The 17,309-nt window shown below is 31.5% G+C and overlaps 1 protein-coding gene across 2 annotated transcripts in view; it reads left to right on the top strand.

The window, feature by feature from the left end:
- Positions 1 to 17,309, top strand: part of LOC125054677 (octopamine receptor beta-2R) — a 121,517-nt gene that overhangs the window by 39,264 nt on the left and 64,944 nt on the right. For both annotated transcript variants that reach the window (XM_047656694.1, XM_047656693.1), the window contains exon 2: positions 5,291 to 5,332. The gene's annotated coding sequence lies outside the window, so the exon portion shown is untranslated. The remainder of the gene's footprint in view (positions 1 to 5,290; positions 5,333 to 17,309) is intronic.

Here is a 17,309-nt window from a genome sequence, read left to right as displayed (position 1 = left end):
ATAAGAAATCGGAATTTATATCTTACAACCTATGTTAAGAGAAATCATTATAAAGAAAAAAATCATTTATTTAATTAATGACACACAAATATGATTAATATGACAATGTATGTAAAATATTCTGTACCTAAATTGTAATAATAATTAAAATTGAATAATAATTGGTCCCTGTAGCAGTGTGCCTTTATTGCTGGTATAATTATAGCATTTCTTCGCTGTATTGCGATACATATCTGAGCGAAGAAAGCACCAGTTCTGGGCTCACCGGTACTACTCGGCGCTAACATAAATCTTGAACCCCACGGCCAATTATATGTGAATTAAATTATTATTAAAATATAGGAAAGTTTAAATAGAATATTGAAATCAGGATATACGTAATATTTACGTACATTTTAAAAATTGTGGTCAGTGATTGATACATCAAGTTGACAAATAAATATTTGAACTATTAAAAAACAAGGGTTCCCCTTTTTAATTCACTAAATAATGATTTGTAATAAATGCAAAAACCGAGGGAATTATTACAAATACAATGCGGTAATAGATAGCGCTATAACGGCATTTTAATATACTTTTTAATACATTACGGCTCTACGGCATTACTCTGAAACGCGCTATCGAAGTTATTTCGGTAGCTATGGATACATATACAACTTGCCCTTAGCCACTGTGGACAGTGATAAGAGAGGTCCAGAATCATTTTAGGTTGTAGGAACTGTTCATCATCATACACAATCTATAAGGAAAGATAAAGGAAGGAAACAATTGCATCGGAACAAGAAAGTAGCATTCACGTAATCAGTTTCAAGAAATAAGTCGTAAACTGATTCCGTTAGTGATATTAAAGCGCTTCTTAAGTTCATTAGCAGGAATTGAGTTCATTAAAGGGTTCGCTTTGAGAATAATAGGTACTTTAGATAGGGATCTTGTTTGATCTGCCTTCTACATATAATAAATTAGTGCCCCACGGTTTCAGACGCTCATATTGTGATCGTTGAATGTAATATTATTTTTTCCTACAAAGCTCTGTGGGTCTTATCCAAAAAGGTTTGATGATTTCAAAATTTTATCCATAGACTACAGGCAGTAATTTTTCAGACACCGTATTGATGCGATTAAAAAATAAACTTTTGAATTTCTAAATTTCATCCTCGTTTTACAATTCAACCCTCCCTTTCGCAGAACCACCCTAACTTCAAACTCTGCTATTCCAAGGATGTGTAAGTTAGCCAATAAATTTTCCCCAGTATTGACTGACCCCTTCTATCACTCGTACCGCAGTACCGTCTCAATATTTTGCAATAAACGCTATCTATATAATAAAGAGGTAAAGTTTGTGAATTTATAGGAATATATAATTCTTTTTTTGGGCAGTGTTGGCCTAGTGGCTTCAGCGTGCGACTATCATACCTGAGGTCGTAGGTTTGATCCCCGACTGTGCACCAATGGACTTTCTTTCTATGTGCGCATTTAACATTTGCTCGAACGGTGAAGGAAAACATCGTGAGGAGACCCAAAACTCGACCGGCGTGTGTCAGACACTGGAGGCTGATCACCTACTTGCCTATTAGATTAAAAAATGATCATCAAACAGATTCAGAAATCTGAGGCCAAGACCTAAAGAGGTTGTAGCGCCACTGATTTATTTTTGTTTATTGTATAATTCTTTTACCATTATAAGCTATATATAAACCAGAAATACGACTTAGGGAAATAATTTTTTAAGAGAGAGTAGAGTCACGATGGTGTGTGTGCCAAGCCGGGGAGGTCACTTAATTAAATTATGGTCACAGTTATAATCAGATAATTTTAGTTTTTAAGTAAAATTCATGCTGAGTTTGCCTCTTAAAGGGCGTGCAATTAGTTTTAAATATAGGTTCCCTTTGCTTGTTTCTAGACGTAACATTTTATTTTAAAGACTAATAACTTTGAAAGAGTAATAATCCCATACAATAGCTTATTCAATCGAAAAAAAATAAATAATTAATAATTCAATTATATATTTATGTAGTACTAAGCTGCTATCGATAGTCGATGTTCAAAAATGACCCATTTTATATAACTTTTTACGCCTTAAGTAACACAATGTCATAATGAAGGTAGTTAAGATATATAATATATAGGATAACAAGATAAAAATAATGTATAAATTGTAAAAATCTAAGCTGTATATTATCATTTTTTTGTCATGATTAGAAATTAAACGGGCTTTATTATTATTATTATAAGTAACAAAAGCCGTGGGCCGGACTAGTTCAGAATAATTCTTTTAAAAACCGCATATCAATATTATTCGCTTCCATAACTGTGAAATGATACGTAATAATTTAACGAGCATAATTTTGTTTCCTGGAGAAAATTGTATGCTTTGACTAGCGATATTTTAAAAATAGTGTTATTTTACCTTTCTTGTATGGGCTTATGAGATTATGGTCGGAGAAAACTGTAAGAAAAATCTTCATGTTAAAAATAATGGAGGAATCTGACGGCCCTGACTCACTAAAGAACTCACTGAAAGGTCCTTCACAATATATTTGTAAAGGAACTTCAAACATTTTAGTTTATTATGAATAAATGCTAGCAATTTTGTCATGATTGAATTCAGAAGCGATTTTCTCTCATATACAATACCACTGCAAAAACGAATTTGATTTAACTTAGATAACATGACAGAATACTGTAAAATGAAAATATATTATGAAGATTGCTTCTTGAAACTTTGTCTTAGAACCGTTTTGAAATGAGATATTTAGACTAACTTTCTTACTTAGTATTCTGAGATGTTATAGCGAGATCGATCGATCGCGACTTCGGACACTTTAAAGAACGTCTTGATTTAATATTTTTCTTAAACTTGTCCTATAAAGGATTGGGATATTAATAACCAATTTTATAGTATATTTAAAGTTCACAGTTTAATTATTTGAGACCATTGGGAAGGTATTATATAATCTTACTTTTTTATACCTTCTTAAATATACTCGTTCGTTAGTCGTTACCGAATTTCGACCCGTGGATTTCAACTTCAACTAATGGATGTTTTATTCGATATATTCAATTAGCTCGTACGGTGAAGGAAAACATCGTGTTAAACCGTAGCACAGAAGACCAACTTTTTTATGCAGCAATATATTTGGCCCAGTCTGACGGAAAACGAAACTTCATATACCATCTAGAATTTAACAATTCTCATGTTAATAGCTTTTACAAAAGAAAAATAATATTAATACCGTATTCAGAAAGGCAGGAATAAAATGTATTACGAATTATTGACTATTCCTGAACTGACGTATTTTCCAATTGATCAACAACGCGGATAACTTCGAAATTAAACTAATAAAGTGCAGCCGGCGACTCTGATACATAAATATTAAAACCACGGTGTTTTGATGAATTGCTTTTGTTTCTAGACTTTACAGTAATTTGATTCAGTGGATAGTGGACCTTTATATTTTATGTTTCATAACTTTAAACAATTTGTATTTTGTATCTTTAGCAAAGCGCATTTTAATCATAAAACTTTACGACTTTATTGGTTAAAGCTAGTTTTTAAGTTATTTTAATTGGAATTCGACCACTTCGAGTTAGGTTAAGAAAAATCAATTCTTAAAAGCCCGGCTACGCAACCTTCTATGTGTCCATAATTATTTAACATTAGGTGAGCAAGCTGCCCGTTTGCCCACTGTTTTATATATAATAAAAAAACATGAAACAGCGACGAATGACACCATCTCTTGTATATTTAATTTTCATCTGTGCATTATAAATGACCAAACATTTCGTTTGTTTGATTTGATTGGTCCAAAGTATTTGGTTAGGTTCCGTCTTTTCGTTTCGCATAAACTGCGTCGTAAGTATTTCGTTTGCATTCTTGCGCTCTGTTTATTTCAATGCAATAATGTCCCGAAACGAATTTGTAACGGATACTCTAGTAGGTCATTTAGTAGTTGATGTTTCTATGTATAATGTTTCATTTGTATTACAAAATTTAGATAGTCCAACTTATAAAGAGTTTTTTGTAAAACAAATAAAATGTCCTATTGATAATCCTTATCTTTAGTATCCTTTTAAATCTGTAGACAAAGATTGTAGTAAATTTGTGTATTCACAACAAAAAATAAAAGAGAAGTTTCACTGTATTCTGATGAGTCCAGTTAATACCAAAAGCATTGCCTAAGTTTTGGAACTACGGAATACCTAGTTTGGGACAGCAACACTATGGGAACTAATTGTTTATTACGTATAAAGTGAAATGAAATAAATAAATTTCTTTTACTCACACACAATAAATTAAAAAACTATATTTAATTCCGTTTCCAATCCTTACAAAGGTCTTTTCCAGACTCTACCATTCTGCCCTTTCATCCCCACTCTTGACCAAACCCTGCCTGTATTTAGATTTATTTCATCTTTCCATCTCTTGTACTATTAAAATTTTTGTTTAATTATGGTTTTACTTCACTTCTCAGTTGCTCGCAAGGTGTGTCAGTTCCATATTGTCCTTTCGAAAACTCTATGTAACGTCCTCTATCATTGTCCCTTTCCTAATGTAAGTATTTATAGTCCCATCTCTTTTTTATATTTGGTAAACTATTTATTAACGTATAGAGTATATCGTCGATTGTTTCTGTATGATTGTTCAGTGCATACTGTATACAAATAGATAAAGTCGTATTCTTCAATGATATATCCATTAACGAACGAGGGCATATCCCGCTGTTATTTTACGATTGCTTCTGAACTTCGATCTACTTAATTGGCGCTAATCCAGATTATGGCGTCTGACGGCCAATATTAATCAAAATGTACCAAGAATTTTATGTAGGGTTGCCATCTAATAATAGATTTAGCATCTCTAGCAAACGTGTAAGAAAACTAAATATATTAGTTTTATTATAATTTGTAATAAAATGTAATTGGCAACACGTACTCGCGTATACCTTTTTCCTGTAATACAAAAGCTCTTCTGAAGTAATTGTATGGGAATGACGTAAGCTTTTGCTTCGTTGGTTTTAAGACCACCACAAGTTTGACAATTGACATTTTGTACGTAGAATTCAAACATGTGTTTTACGCATAAGTGCTTTAGAGCTTTAAAATATTTAGTTAGGGCATCTTTATGACATCCAATGTTAGTATTAATATTAGTTTAATTATTTTATTTGAGAACATACAACTATGTTTTTATTACAACAAACTGTACTTTTTTCGTACTGTATTGAAGTATATAACAAAAACCATTAGTCAAGCAATAGTAACATAGGAATAAAAACCTATTTCTTTTCAGGAAACGAGCTTGTATCGAGCTATTGAGTCGTGAAGATTTATGGTGAGTTCGACCTATATAACATATTAGTTTCCAAAGATACCCTTTAAATTACCTTTAAACTTCTCTGGTTTAAGTTTAAGCACGCATACAAATTGACAATTGGAATATATTTTTTGTAAGTTGTTTTTTTTGTTTTGCGTGTTGTTACCACGAGAATGTAACTGCGTGCTCCTATTTCACCATGCCTACTAGTGATAGAGGACAAATCTTTGTTTTTTTTTATTAATTACTTAAGATGTCACGTGGAGCATGGTGTAATGGTTCCAGCTCCTTACAAACATCGTGTAAAACAAAAAAAACTTGGCGATTAAAAAGAGTGGCGGAGAGTTTATTGCCAGTTCTTCTCGTCCGTTCCACGCCCTTGATTTGAGAACTGGCAGTAAATGTTAAATTAGAAGCGACGTTCAAAAGTGTACATTCTGTTACCTAATAAATGATTTTGACTTGACATTGACTATAATAATAGATCATACAGAAATAGTATATGTCAGTAATGAGAACCAGCATTATACATAGTCATAGTTATATATGTTGAGTTACTAGTACTAAAACTAACCAATCTCAAGAACCTGGGAGTAAATAGATTACTCACACAACAAAGTCAATGAAAAAAAAGTGCGTGCGTACAAAGTCCACATGTCAGAAGTGAAACTTCTTTGGCAAACTAACTTTTAAGTCTTGTTCATATTTATACAAATCTAAAATTTTAGATTTCCGAGACTTAGAGGAAGGGAAAAAGGAAGATATGTTAGGAATTTAATGAATTTAATTGTCATTAAAATATTTAGTGTCGAAAATTAATACTAATTATTAATTTAATATTTTAAATTTATTTCTTAGATATTAAAAACACGGCATTTTAATTTACAGTTCTTCAATTGAGATTTCAATAAATTATTTTGCATAAAATAAAAATGCATAAAATACTGATTTACGAAATGTTAATTTTAAAAATAGAATTTCTATAAGGTAGTTCGCCCTTCTCACTCTATCTCTCAATCGGTCTCCTTTTCTTCGGCAAAAACGCTGCACATCTTCGTGACGTTTCCGTAAAAATGTATCCTCACGCGTCTAAAGAAGTTTCACTTCAAAAACATCTTCTTGATTGTAGACAAGTTTAGATTTTTCAATTTCTATTTGTGTACTAAGATTTTAAAGAGGATGATTTGATTGTTGCCATTGAATAGGCTCCAGTACTACAGAAGCGATTTGAAAAATTATTTCACTACTAGGATTCTGCTAAACATAGGCTATTAGAATATTAAAAAAAATAACCCAAGGTGTGAAAAAGTCCAATAAAATTTCAAGAGAAAATAGATCAAATGTATTACAGTTTTATAGAAGGCATCAATATCTACAAAATAGTCTACGAAAGCATATTTGATAAAAGAAATATCTATGCGAAGCTCTTGAATGCTCATTAGACATAAATAATACAAAATCATGCTTCGTAAGACACAAAGTCTAGCTTCTATTAAAAGGTCTCAGTAAAATTGAGAGCAGACAAACAAGAAATAATGCACCTTACTGTCGCTTGTACCTTTCATATAACGTAAATTGACAACCCTATAAAGCACAGATTAAATAGACACAAAAGGGCCGTTGGTGCATAAACTGTGTCATATTACTTGCAGTAAGCTTTTGTCGACCTAGTTGTAACTCCTACGTTAATATTCCCGCCTCTGGGAATTCCAATTTCAAATATTCTCCTTAAAAAAGACGAAAGGCGTTCTCTTATATAACGGGTACAAAAGTGCCATAAATTATGGTTACAGACGTATGGTATAGATAACGTCTTTGAAGGTAAGATGTTTATGCCCCGAAGGCGATATTGATGTTAGCAAGTTTAATAAAATAAATTCAAATGTTAGATACTTTATCTTTTTCTTTACCTCTTAAAAACACACGTTAAATGGTGAAAGTTTTTATAGTCTATATTGTATTAAAAAGTTCCTATTGATATTATTAGATACCAAAAATCTGGTACACTTACTCGTATACTAACGAAACCAAATACAAGCTTATTCCCTCTACGTTTTTCTTTACCGCAGTAAAATAGCTTTCAATATAAGACATCAAATTACGTAAGTGTAGTTTTAAAGACCAGAGTGCTCTGAATTTCGAATCGTGCCACAAACTGGTTGGCAAAATCGATACTGCGACCGTTCGCTTTGTAGCAATAGGCCTTACTGAAATCGCAAAAACATATTTTATATTTCACACAGACCCAGATTTTTTGAGATATTATATAAGTATATTTTAGTTTGATTTTTGAACACAATCTTCGAACTTGGAGACGAATTAACTGTTATTTAAGTTAAGATTAAAAGCTCAGCCCTGCGATTCTGTAACTCGCTTCACACACCCTCAGCGCTGATTTTTGCTGTCAAATCGTTCGTTTCGGTGTCATATTACAATTTGGTATTCTGATAAACAATAACCGCGACAAAAGCGCCGCTCAAATGAGATTGTTCACATTTGGAACTAAAATTTGGCACTGCTACACTTACGCTCCAAAATTGTTGGTATTTGGTATTCTGATACATACCATTTGACATCTCATCTCACTTAAATGTACATTTTGTACGTCAAATTAAAAGTTGCTCTTCCCTCGCTGAAATCGTCATTTACCAGTGAGTTAGCCATTTTTAGCGAAGTTAAAACTTGTTTTATGTGAAAATATTCTAACATAGGACAATCTATATGTATCTTGGGGTAAGTTTATAAAATAATATTTATCAATACAGCATTATTTTACGAAAAAAATTATATATATAAACATTAATCTTCGTGAAATTGAACTTTGTTATTGTTACAGAAGGCCCGTTTCCACTTTTAAAGTTTAAACCTCTATTTCAAGAAATAAATGATGTAAACCATTAAAAAATACTTAATATAATATCTATAGATGGCGAAGAAAATTTGGTTTCTCGGCGTTGGTTACTATCGCTTTTTTCCAATACTCAAGAAATTATATGGTATTGACGAAACCTAGAACATATGCTACTGAGATGAACGAAGAGTCTAGTAAATAGATGATCTAAGGTAAACATTTTGATTATTTTAGCATTAAAAATATCATTTTTATCCTAGAACCAACTTTTCGATGCAGTCTTGATCTTGTCTTGTCTCCAGCAGAGATAAGTCAAACAGAAAACGATAAATAAGTTAAGATAGGTAAATTTTGTAATATATTTGTATTTTTCTACTATACTAAAATTATAAATCTAATAATTTCAGAGATCCCCAAATGTTCAAAATTCCTGAAAGAAAAAAAAACATTCTGCCTTTGAAGAAGAAGAATATTGTAAATTTGTATCATACGACAAGGCCCCTGGATATAAAAAGACACAATAGTGCAGACATTTTCAAATTATTGAATTTAGACTACTTATCCTTCAATTTATAATAAATGATAACACAGTACAATTTCGGTTCCTATATTTTTATAAAATATATTGATATAACATTAAGGTTTTGGATAAAAACATTATTCTGCTTTACACAAGTATGAAATACCATCATTACATACATGATGGTTTAAGTACTTATTAAGCTTTTTTAAATTTATCGTTCATAACTATTACTTTTTACAAACTAATTAGGAAATATATTAAGATAAATATATTTGTCTACAAAATAAAGTAGATTTTATTGATTAGCTCTATGTGAGGCTGGGTTTGAATTAGTTTTTATTATACTTAAGTTTGTTTTACTGAAAGTTATTTTGTAGTGTGTTAAAAGTTTACTATAATCATTAAATTAAATGTGTGTTATTATATTGTTCTTTTATTAACCTATAAAGTAACATGGCTTATATATTTTTCATTTTGGCTTAGCTATGTATTTAACTCGGTTACTACGTTTTCTATAGGCAGTCATTAAATAAGTGGTAGATTTAATTAATCATTTTATTAATATAATATTATTAGATACAAAAAAAATTATTATGAAGAACACAATTATCTTAAACACGGTAATACAATTTTTCATATAAAAATCATAGTTGTCCAAACTGCATTCAAAATAGATTAGTGGTCTCGGTTTAATATCTCTTCTTAACATTTCAATAATTGCTCATTTTCTTCCTCATTCTTGACAACTACCACTGATGGCTGTAATACAATGATTATCTGTTAAAATTGTAAATAGGGAAATGTGGTAGGTCACTGTACTGACACAATAATATTGCATAGCAATTTAATTATTGTAAAGTTAAGGTAAATAATAAAAAAAACTTGCATAAAACACACAAAAACTTATATATGGGATATCTTTGTATTTCTAAGTAAAGTATCTTAAAAACATGTTTGATAATATTATAACTTAGCCAAATATTATTAAAAGTTTTATGGTAACAAGGCTTAGTAATTTCGCACAGTATTTGATTCAGTACTATGAATAAAAAAAATCTTGAGCAAACCTATATTTAGACTCAAAAATCCAAATCCAAGTATGTACTTTAAAAACAATTATTTATTAATGAAACAAATCCAAGACCCATAAAGGGTATGTTTAGTGCTAAAGTGTAGTCAGCAGCAATAACTATCTTTTGATTGCTTCATTAAATAAGTTATGGCAATGTTGTTTCCAACATTTAAAATTAACGTTGATCACTTGAAATGGTATGAATTTGAGCAATTGAAAGCTTAGGTATATATTTGATCCAACATACCTAACATGATTATTTATACTTGTATTCTGAAATCTGAACAATTAAATTAAATTCAACTTGATCAGTTAAAATTAATACTTCTTATATTTCATGAATGGAATTTGAAGTTAGGAAACCTAAAAATATTTTTTATTTGACATTTTTAACCAACAATTTCATTATTCTTTACAATGTCGCTTCGATTTAACCTATTACATTTGACTTCAAATTTGCCATCAAACAAACAAACTTTGTTAACTGTTTTACTAGACACTACTTATTCCTATTTATTTACTATGATAGTTATTATATTTCTAAAATAGTTTTAATAGAATTCAGTTTTTATGAGTGTTAGTAAAAACATAGGTAATATTGTTGTTGTGTGTTTGACCTCTGAATCACTTAAAAAGGTTGCAATAGTAGTTTCATGGCAACTAAAAAGTACCAACACTTGCACTTACACAAATGAATAAATATATAAACACTAATTTTTCTTCTTTATAGATAGGTACCCTTTTATTTTATAATTACTCAACAAAATATTATATGAAAACATTGGTATTAACCTTGGTTACCTTTAGTAACATTTTGAAAATTTAAGACACCTATCCATCCTGTTTACTTTGAATCCGTAGCCCATTTGCTGAGAGAATCACTTTTAGCGTGACATCATCTTCATCATCATCTTTTTGTTAAGATAATATTCTTAAATTTTTTACAATATATCCAGATGTTAGGTATCCCTTGTTTCGTCGACCATTTTGTTTTATTAAAAATATTTTGCTAATGTATGATGAAAATTTTGACAATTAACTCTTTTTATAAAATAAAATGAGTCAATTGTCACGATATTAATAGACAACAACTCACTAGGTTACCTCCCTCCACTTATCAAGACGTAATGTAAAATTTCTTAACAGAATACCATGAGATTCCAAAAATTACGTCAGTGACGAAGGGAGCGCTGTTACTGCGTAGTGGACTCACGGAATAACAGTGAGTTACAGAATCGCAGGGCAGATAACCAATGAAGACCTGAAAAAGTTTTAAAGCTTTATAGTTCCGTAATTTATCTAATTTTAGCACGGCAATTAGTCATAAAATTTGAATCCCGAACGATAAGGTAATTGGTTTAAAAATGATTTTTTTATGATTTTTGTTACTAGCCAGCATCAGGAAAAACGAAAGTAAAAAAAAGACGATTCAGAGGCAATTAAATGTAAACAGAAATAAATTAACAACCATTATATTTATATATGTTCCGGATTTTTTACCTATACAGCCTAACTTAAAGTATGGATGGATACCTTTATCCCACAACCTCTCCCATGGGACAGACACCTGCGCCCATTTTCCTCATAATTTTTCATTATGGTGATTCACGAGACCAGTCCCTTCTCTCCAGACTAAATTTTTTCCTTACTGGGACTCGAAGGACCAATGACCTCTATGACTTAGAACTGGGGCCCTTGATAGAATACTTAGCGACGGTCTAAGCTGTAATCGTTGTATTACAATAGTATTGGATATTAGCTTACGTTTGGTCACATGATAATAATTACCAGTGGCGCAAACTATGGGCTCCATACTTGGTTCACTGGTGCTAATCTTTTATGCCTGGGCCTCAGATTTCTGCATATGTTTCCTGATTATTTGTTTTATTTAATGGGTGATCGTAGTAGGCCTTCTGTGCCTGACACAGAGTCTCAGGTCTCACGATGTTTTTCTTCAATGTACGAGCTTGTGTTAATGTACTTTAGTCCAAGAGAACATTCGGGGATCAAACCTATGCCCTCGGGGAGAGTCGCGCGCTGAAGCCACTAGGCTGACACTGTTACTTAACATCTAAAATATATAATTAGAGTCTGGCTAATGAAAGTTGATACTGAAAAAGCGCGGCAAATTTAAAAAATATCAGCATGGCAGCCCTAAAGTAAAAAGGAAAGTTGGAACAACTCACTTTGATACTTTGACATTCATTTTTATTTTACTAGTGGATGCTTGCAATTTTTAGGCTTATAGGTTTAGTGGACATAAGTTTCATCTAAGTAGATTATTGGCTTGCCTTCTGCATGTTTCGATGCAATGGTACGCAAAAAGCGATGTCTCCATGCAGCTAAATCATATCGTTCAATTAATAATGAACGTTCATTTTTGTTTTTCTTAAATTTATAACCGTTGGCTAATAATCTCAAGACTTTCTGTAAAAGAACAATACATTATCTAAAGTAACTAAAACTAACATGTACTTATTTAAAATAAAAAAATATCAAGACATTTTGACCGTACTAACTTTAGTGTTGTCATATAAAAAGTTTGCAAAAAAATCCAGTATCTACTTTCGTTAGCCAGACTCTAATATTGATTACTTCGAAGAATTTCCGAATTTGGGTAAACTTGATATCTGACGTTTAATTAAATAGATGTAAATTAAATACGCAGTCAAGCGAAGCGAATGATTACCTTAATTGGAAACTGTTGTGTAATTAACCAATAGTTCCCGAAAAGATCCCTTTAGTTCAGGCCCAATTTCGCTCGTCCAATAATTCTATTATCGTATTAATAATATAATATGTACTTACTAATAAAATTGTTGACTAAAAAGAAATAGGAATGTTGTGGGTCAGACCGTAAGGACTGACTTCGCCAGACGCAATATGCAGGAGAGTATATTATCTATAATAGATTAAAAGGCTGCTAAATATCTACCCGCTCACCGTCTACAATCTAAAAATACAATTAAAGGGCTGGCTTATGAACACACCTTACGCAGTGTTGGAGATGCTTCTGAGACCTAATATGTAGTTAAACATTTCACCCACACACTCACTCACTTACTCACTCACACGCACACTTACACACTTACTCATTCCCTAGCATGCACCTACACATTCACTCATGCACACTGGCGTGTTGAAAACAGTTGAAATAATAAAAAAAAAGGGTGAGTGTACTTATTTATGTACGCGCGTAAGAAGTTATACTTCTTTGGCTTTCTTTATTTTTTTTAAATATTAAATAATAATAAATATTTAACGTTAATAATTTAATAATATTTAATATTTAGAATTATAATTTTATTGAATTATTAATTAATATGAATAATAATAATTATTATTAATTATTATTATTTATTATTTTATTATATTATTCATTCAATTTAATAACTGGGTATGTTTCATAACCTTTAACTAAGTAACAATAGGTCTTTGTGAACAAGCATTGCTAAATTTCTTTGAAAAAATAATTAAAACTCCTTTATTTGTTTAAAAGGTACTACAAAGATCATTATGGTCATTAAAAAATTTTGGCATAGCTGCTAACTTCACGCATATTCTATTTCTTTTTACTTGTAGATTGTCTTATTCCCATCTCGCTCGCGCACGCTCGGCGCCCGGCTGGTTTAAAAAGAATTCGTTATAGGCAACTTCATACTGATAATTTTGTGTCACGGTGCGCGCGCATCGTAAAATTTCACTCTCATCAATTTTTCATAACGCGCCTAAAGAAGTATAACTTCAAAAATTAAATAAGATATAATTAAATTATATATTTTTATGATATTTTACTATGAAGTTTGTTATAGAAGAGGTGGGAACCATGACACAGGTATTTCTTTACTTAAAAGGGTTCCCAAATCAAACACATTATAATGCATTGTTTTCAAATGAATAAACAAATTTTTATTTTATTTATTATTATTATTACGTAAGTGGATATTTAACACTTAATAATGATATCTTACTCAAAACAAACTGTAGGGTTGCTCCCGCATCCACCGCATTCTCCAGATTTGGCCCCTAGCGACTTTCCTGTTCTCAGAGCCTTGCGCTGATGAAGACGTAATCGCCGAAACTGAAGCCTATTTTGAGTCTAAAGAAAAATCGTACTATAAAAATAGTTTCGAAATTTTTTATGACCGCTATAATCTTTGTATCAATCTCGAAGGCTGCTATATTGAAAAATCAAATTAAATTCTATTTAAAAAAAATGTTTTCTATGTTAGCCTACGAACTTTTTAGCCCACCTAATATATGAATCAGTTCTCTCTCTCTCAAACTGTGAAGGAGATACATGGAAATAAATTTATATGATTTATTTGAATTGTTGTATTTGTCAACAACAATTTATAATTCATGTTAGAATGACATACATAGCTTTTTGTATCCACTATTAATTACCATACTAATGATTCTAGTATTCAGGATTTGACTTGGAAACAAATATTATGCAAATCGTTATGCGTTTCGGCACATCCAACGGTTTAAGCTATTAAAGGAATATCTAGAGGTGATACAACTTAGATACAAAGTATGTTTTTCAAATAATCGATAACAAATTGACATAATAATAGTCATGATTTTTTAAAGCTTTCCTTTACGTGTACAAACTTTATGAAACAAAAAGAAACGGTGGCGCTAAAACTTCTAGGGACTGGTACTCAGGTTCCAGAATCTGTTCCGTGATTTCTTGTTTTTTTTCTAATAGGCAAGTTGGTGATCAGCATACCTGACACACGCTCTCGACTTTTTGGTCTAAGATATGCCGGATTCCTCACGATGTTTTCTTTCTTCACACCTTCAATTTCAGAGATTTCGACGACTCATTGGTCTAGTGGTTAGTACCCCTGACTGCGAATCCATGGGTCCCGGGTTCGATCCCCGGCTGAGACGACCATCGATGTGATGAGCATTTGGTGTTGTGCTTAGGTCTTGGGTGTTTAAATATGTATTTATATGTTTATCTATCTATAATATATGTATGTATATCCGTTGCCTAGTACCCATAACACAAGCTTCACCAGCTTAGCATGGGACTAGGTCAATTGGTGTGAATTGTCTTTTAAAAAAAAAGAGGTGAGAGTCACACGCTGAGGCCACATTGCTCTAAAGTCTCAACTATGACGTATTATAAATAAATTATTATCACTAAATTAAAGGATCACAAAAATAATTACAACGAAGTATTGTTTGTATTATTTGCTCTATAAAATCCGACCTAAATAATAGTTGTGGTTTTATTATCTAGGGTTCTATCATTAGCCACAGAGATTTTGTTGAAAATGTATAATATAGTCAATTAGACAGATAGTTAGTTCCTGTTCATTTTAATTAATAGAATTTCAATCTCCGATCTCTATCAGAACATAATTTGAAGTGTGTAGTTTAATAAAAAAATAAAACTCTATTCAATATATCTATCTTCATCTTTATTATTATGACAAAAAATTTGCACTGATGTAATATTTATATCGGAATAACAAATCACACTAGATATGTATGAAATTGACTTACTCCAGGACCTTTGCTATTCAGAGAGGTTATCCTACCATGACTTATTAATTTCGTCCAACCACATAAAAATCTGGATTCTATATAGGACATTCAAATATTCTCTTTGCATAGCATGGAGCAGTGTTGACCTGGTTTGAACGTGCGACCTCATCCCTAAGGACTATGTGCGCATTTAAAACTCGCTCGTACGGTGAAGAATAATATCGAGAAAACCGGCATGCTGACAATAACTTGACGGAATGTGTCATGCACAAGGCCTATTGGAAAAAAAGGGTGCGTGTACTTATGTACGCGCGTAAGTTATTAATAGTTTTTGATTGCATGCAAATAATTAATTACAATCAAAGACTGGAAAGGGAGTCATTATAGTCAATAAAGTTCAGTTTACATTTGAAAAATTAAATAAATAAATATTTATTATTATTCTTACATTAAGTGTAACAAAACTTCTATTATTATTCGAATGTTGTTTTTAAATTATGTCCAATACCGTAACATCTTCCGTGAGCAACTTCATTCTGTTAATTTTGTGTCACGGTGCGCGCGCATCGTAAAATTTCACTCTCATCAATTTTTCATAACGCGCCTAAAGAAGTATAACTTCAAAACAAATGAACGCGAAACAGACACAGAAATCGGCCCAGACCTAAAAGATTGTAGCCCCACAGTTTTTATACACACTTATTTATTGAAATCCTAAAGCATTTTATATCGTAAACCGTTTTAATTAAAGTATTAACAACTCCAGAACATTCCGACCTAAATAATACCTATTGTGCTCCGATTGTGCTGCGCTATCCTTACGTTATGTTCTGCTTTAATAATGGCTTCGTCTATAATAGAGAATATACACATCGCCAGCTTCATTGTTTATTAGATATTTTGGTTATTGTTAATTAATACGTTCATCACATCGAAAAGTGCTTCACTGTGGGTCATTAGATTGTCACATATTGGTCTACAAACATTATTTATTATTCATATCACACTTTACTGACGGTATCTATATAAATAAAGATGAATCGCAAAATATGTTTCTAAGCGCAACACTCAAAGATGACTGGACCAATTTGAGTATTTTATTTTATTTTTCATTTTTAAATATTTATTTGATTTCTCACGATGGTATTTGCAGAGAAAAAAAAATAAAAAATTGCACGAAAATAACAACTAATTGTGAACAGTTAAGATACATAATTTTTCAAAATTTACAGGTTACGGTCCGGAGCGGGTCGCTTGTAAAACATATAATTAACGTATATAATAAAATAATGGTTGTTTTAAATTTAGTTAAAAAATCAAGGGTATAGCGAGAAGAACTAGCAAGAACACAAGCACTCTTTTTTATTAAAAATAGATAAGAAAATAAGTTTGAGTTAAATTTGTAGTTCTTAGTGCTCATAAATTATTTAATTAACAGTTTTATACTTAATTTTTTATCAAGCATTATTAGTTAAGCAAAAAAGAGCTAAGTGCCTTCCTCAGACACCAACGCGAACAAAATATCCTTAGATGTATAGCGTAAGGGGTTACAAAATAAATATAGTAAAACGTTTCATACTTCCCATTTATATACAGTCATATGTGTTGTATGTTTAGTTCCGCCGTTCCACAACTGAGGGTTTTTCAAGGCAGTTTTTGCCGCGCACTACCACTTTGCGGAACCAGCTGCCCACTGAAGTATTTCCGAACGAATTCGACATAAGGGTCCTTCAAGAAAAGAGCGTACCATTTCTTAAAAGGCCGGCAACGCACTCGCGAGCCCTCTGGCATTGAGAGTGTCCATGGGCGGCGGTATCACTTAACATCAGGTGAGCCTTCTGCCCGTTTGCCCCCTGTTCTATAAACAAAAAAATAGTTAGTTACAAAAAATGCTGCGAAATTTAGTTTCGCAGGATACAACATGGCTTGCCTATTGAAGTATTAATGACGTAAATTTATTTTCATTCCTATTTCAGTTTTTTACATATAAAAATGTGAAAAATATTTTTAAATAGCGCGTATACGGATTTCCGAATTTGAATATTGC

This window comes from Pieris napi, chromosome 12 (assembly GCF_905475465.1).
Source record: "Pieris napi chromosome 12, ilPieNapi1.2, whole genome shotgun sequence".
Classification (NCBI taxonomy): Eukaryota; Metazoa; Arthropoda; class Insecta; order Lepidoptera; family Pieridae; genus Pieris; species Pieris napi.
This window is presented reverse-complemented; position numbering and strand designations above follow the sequence as displayed.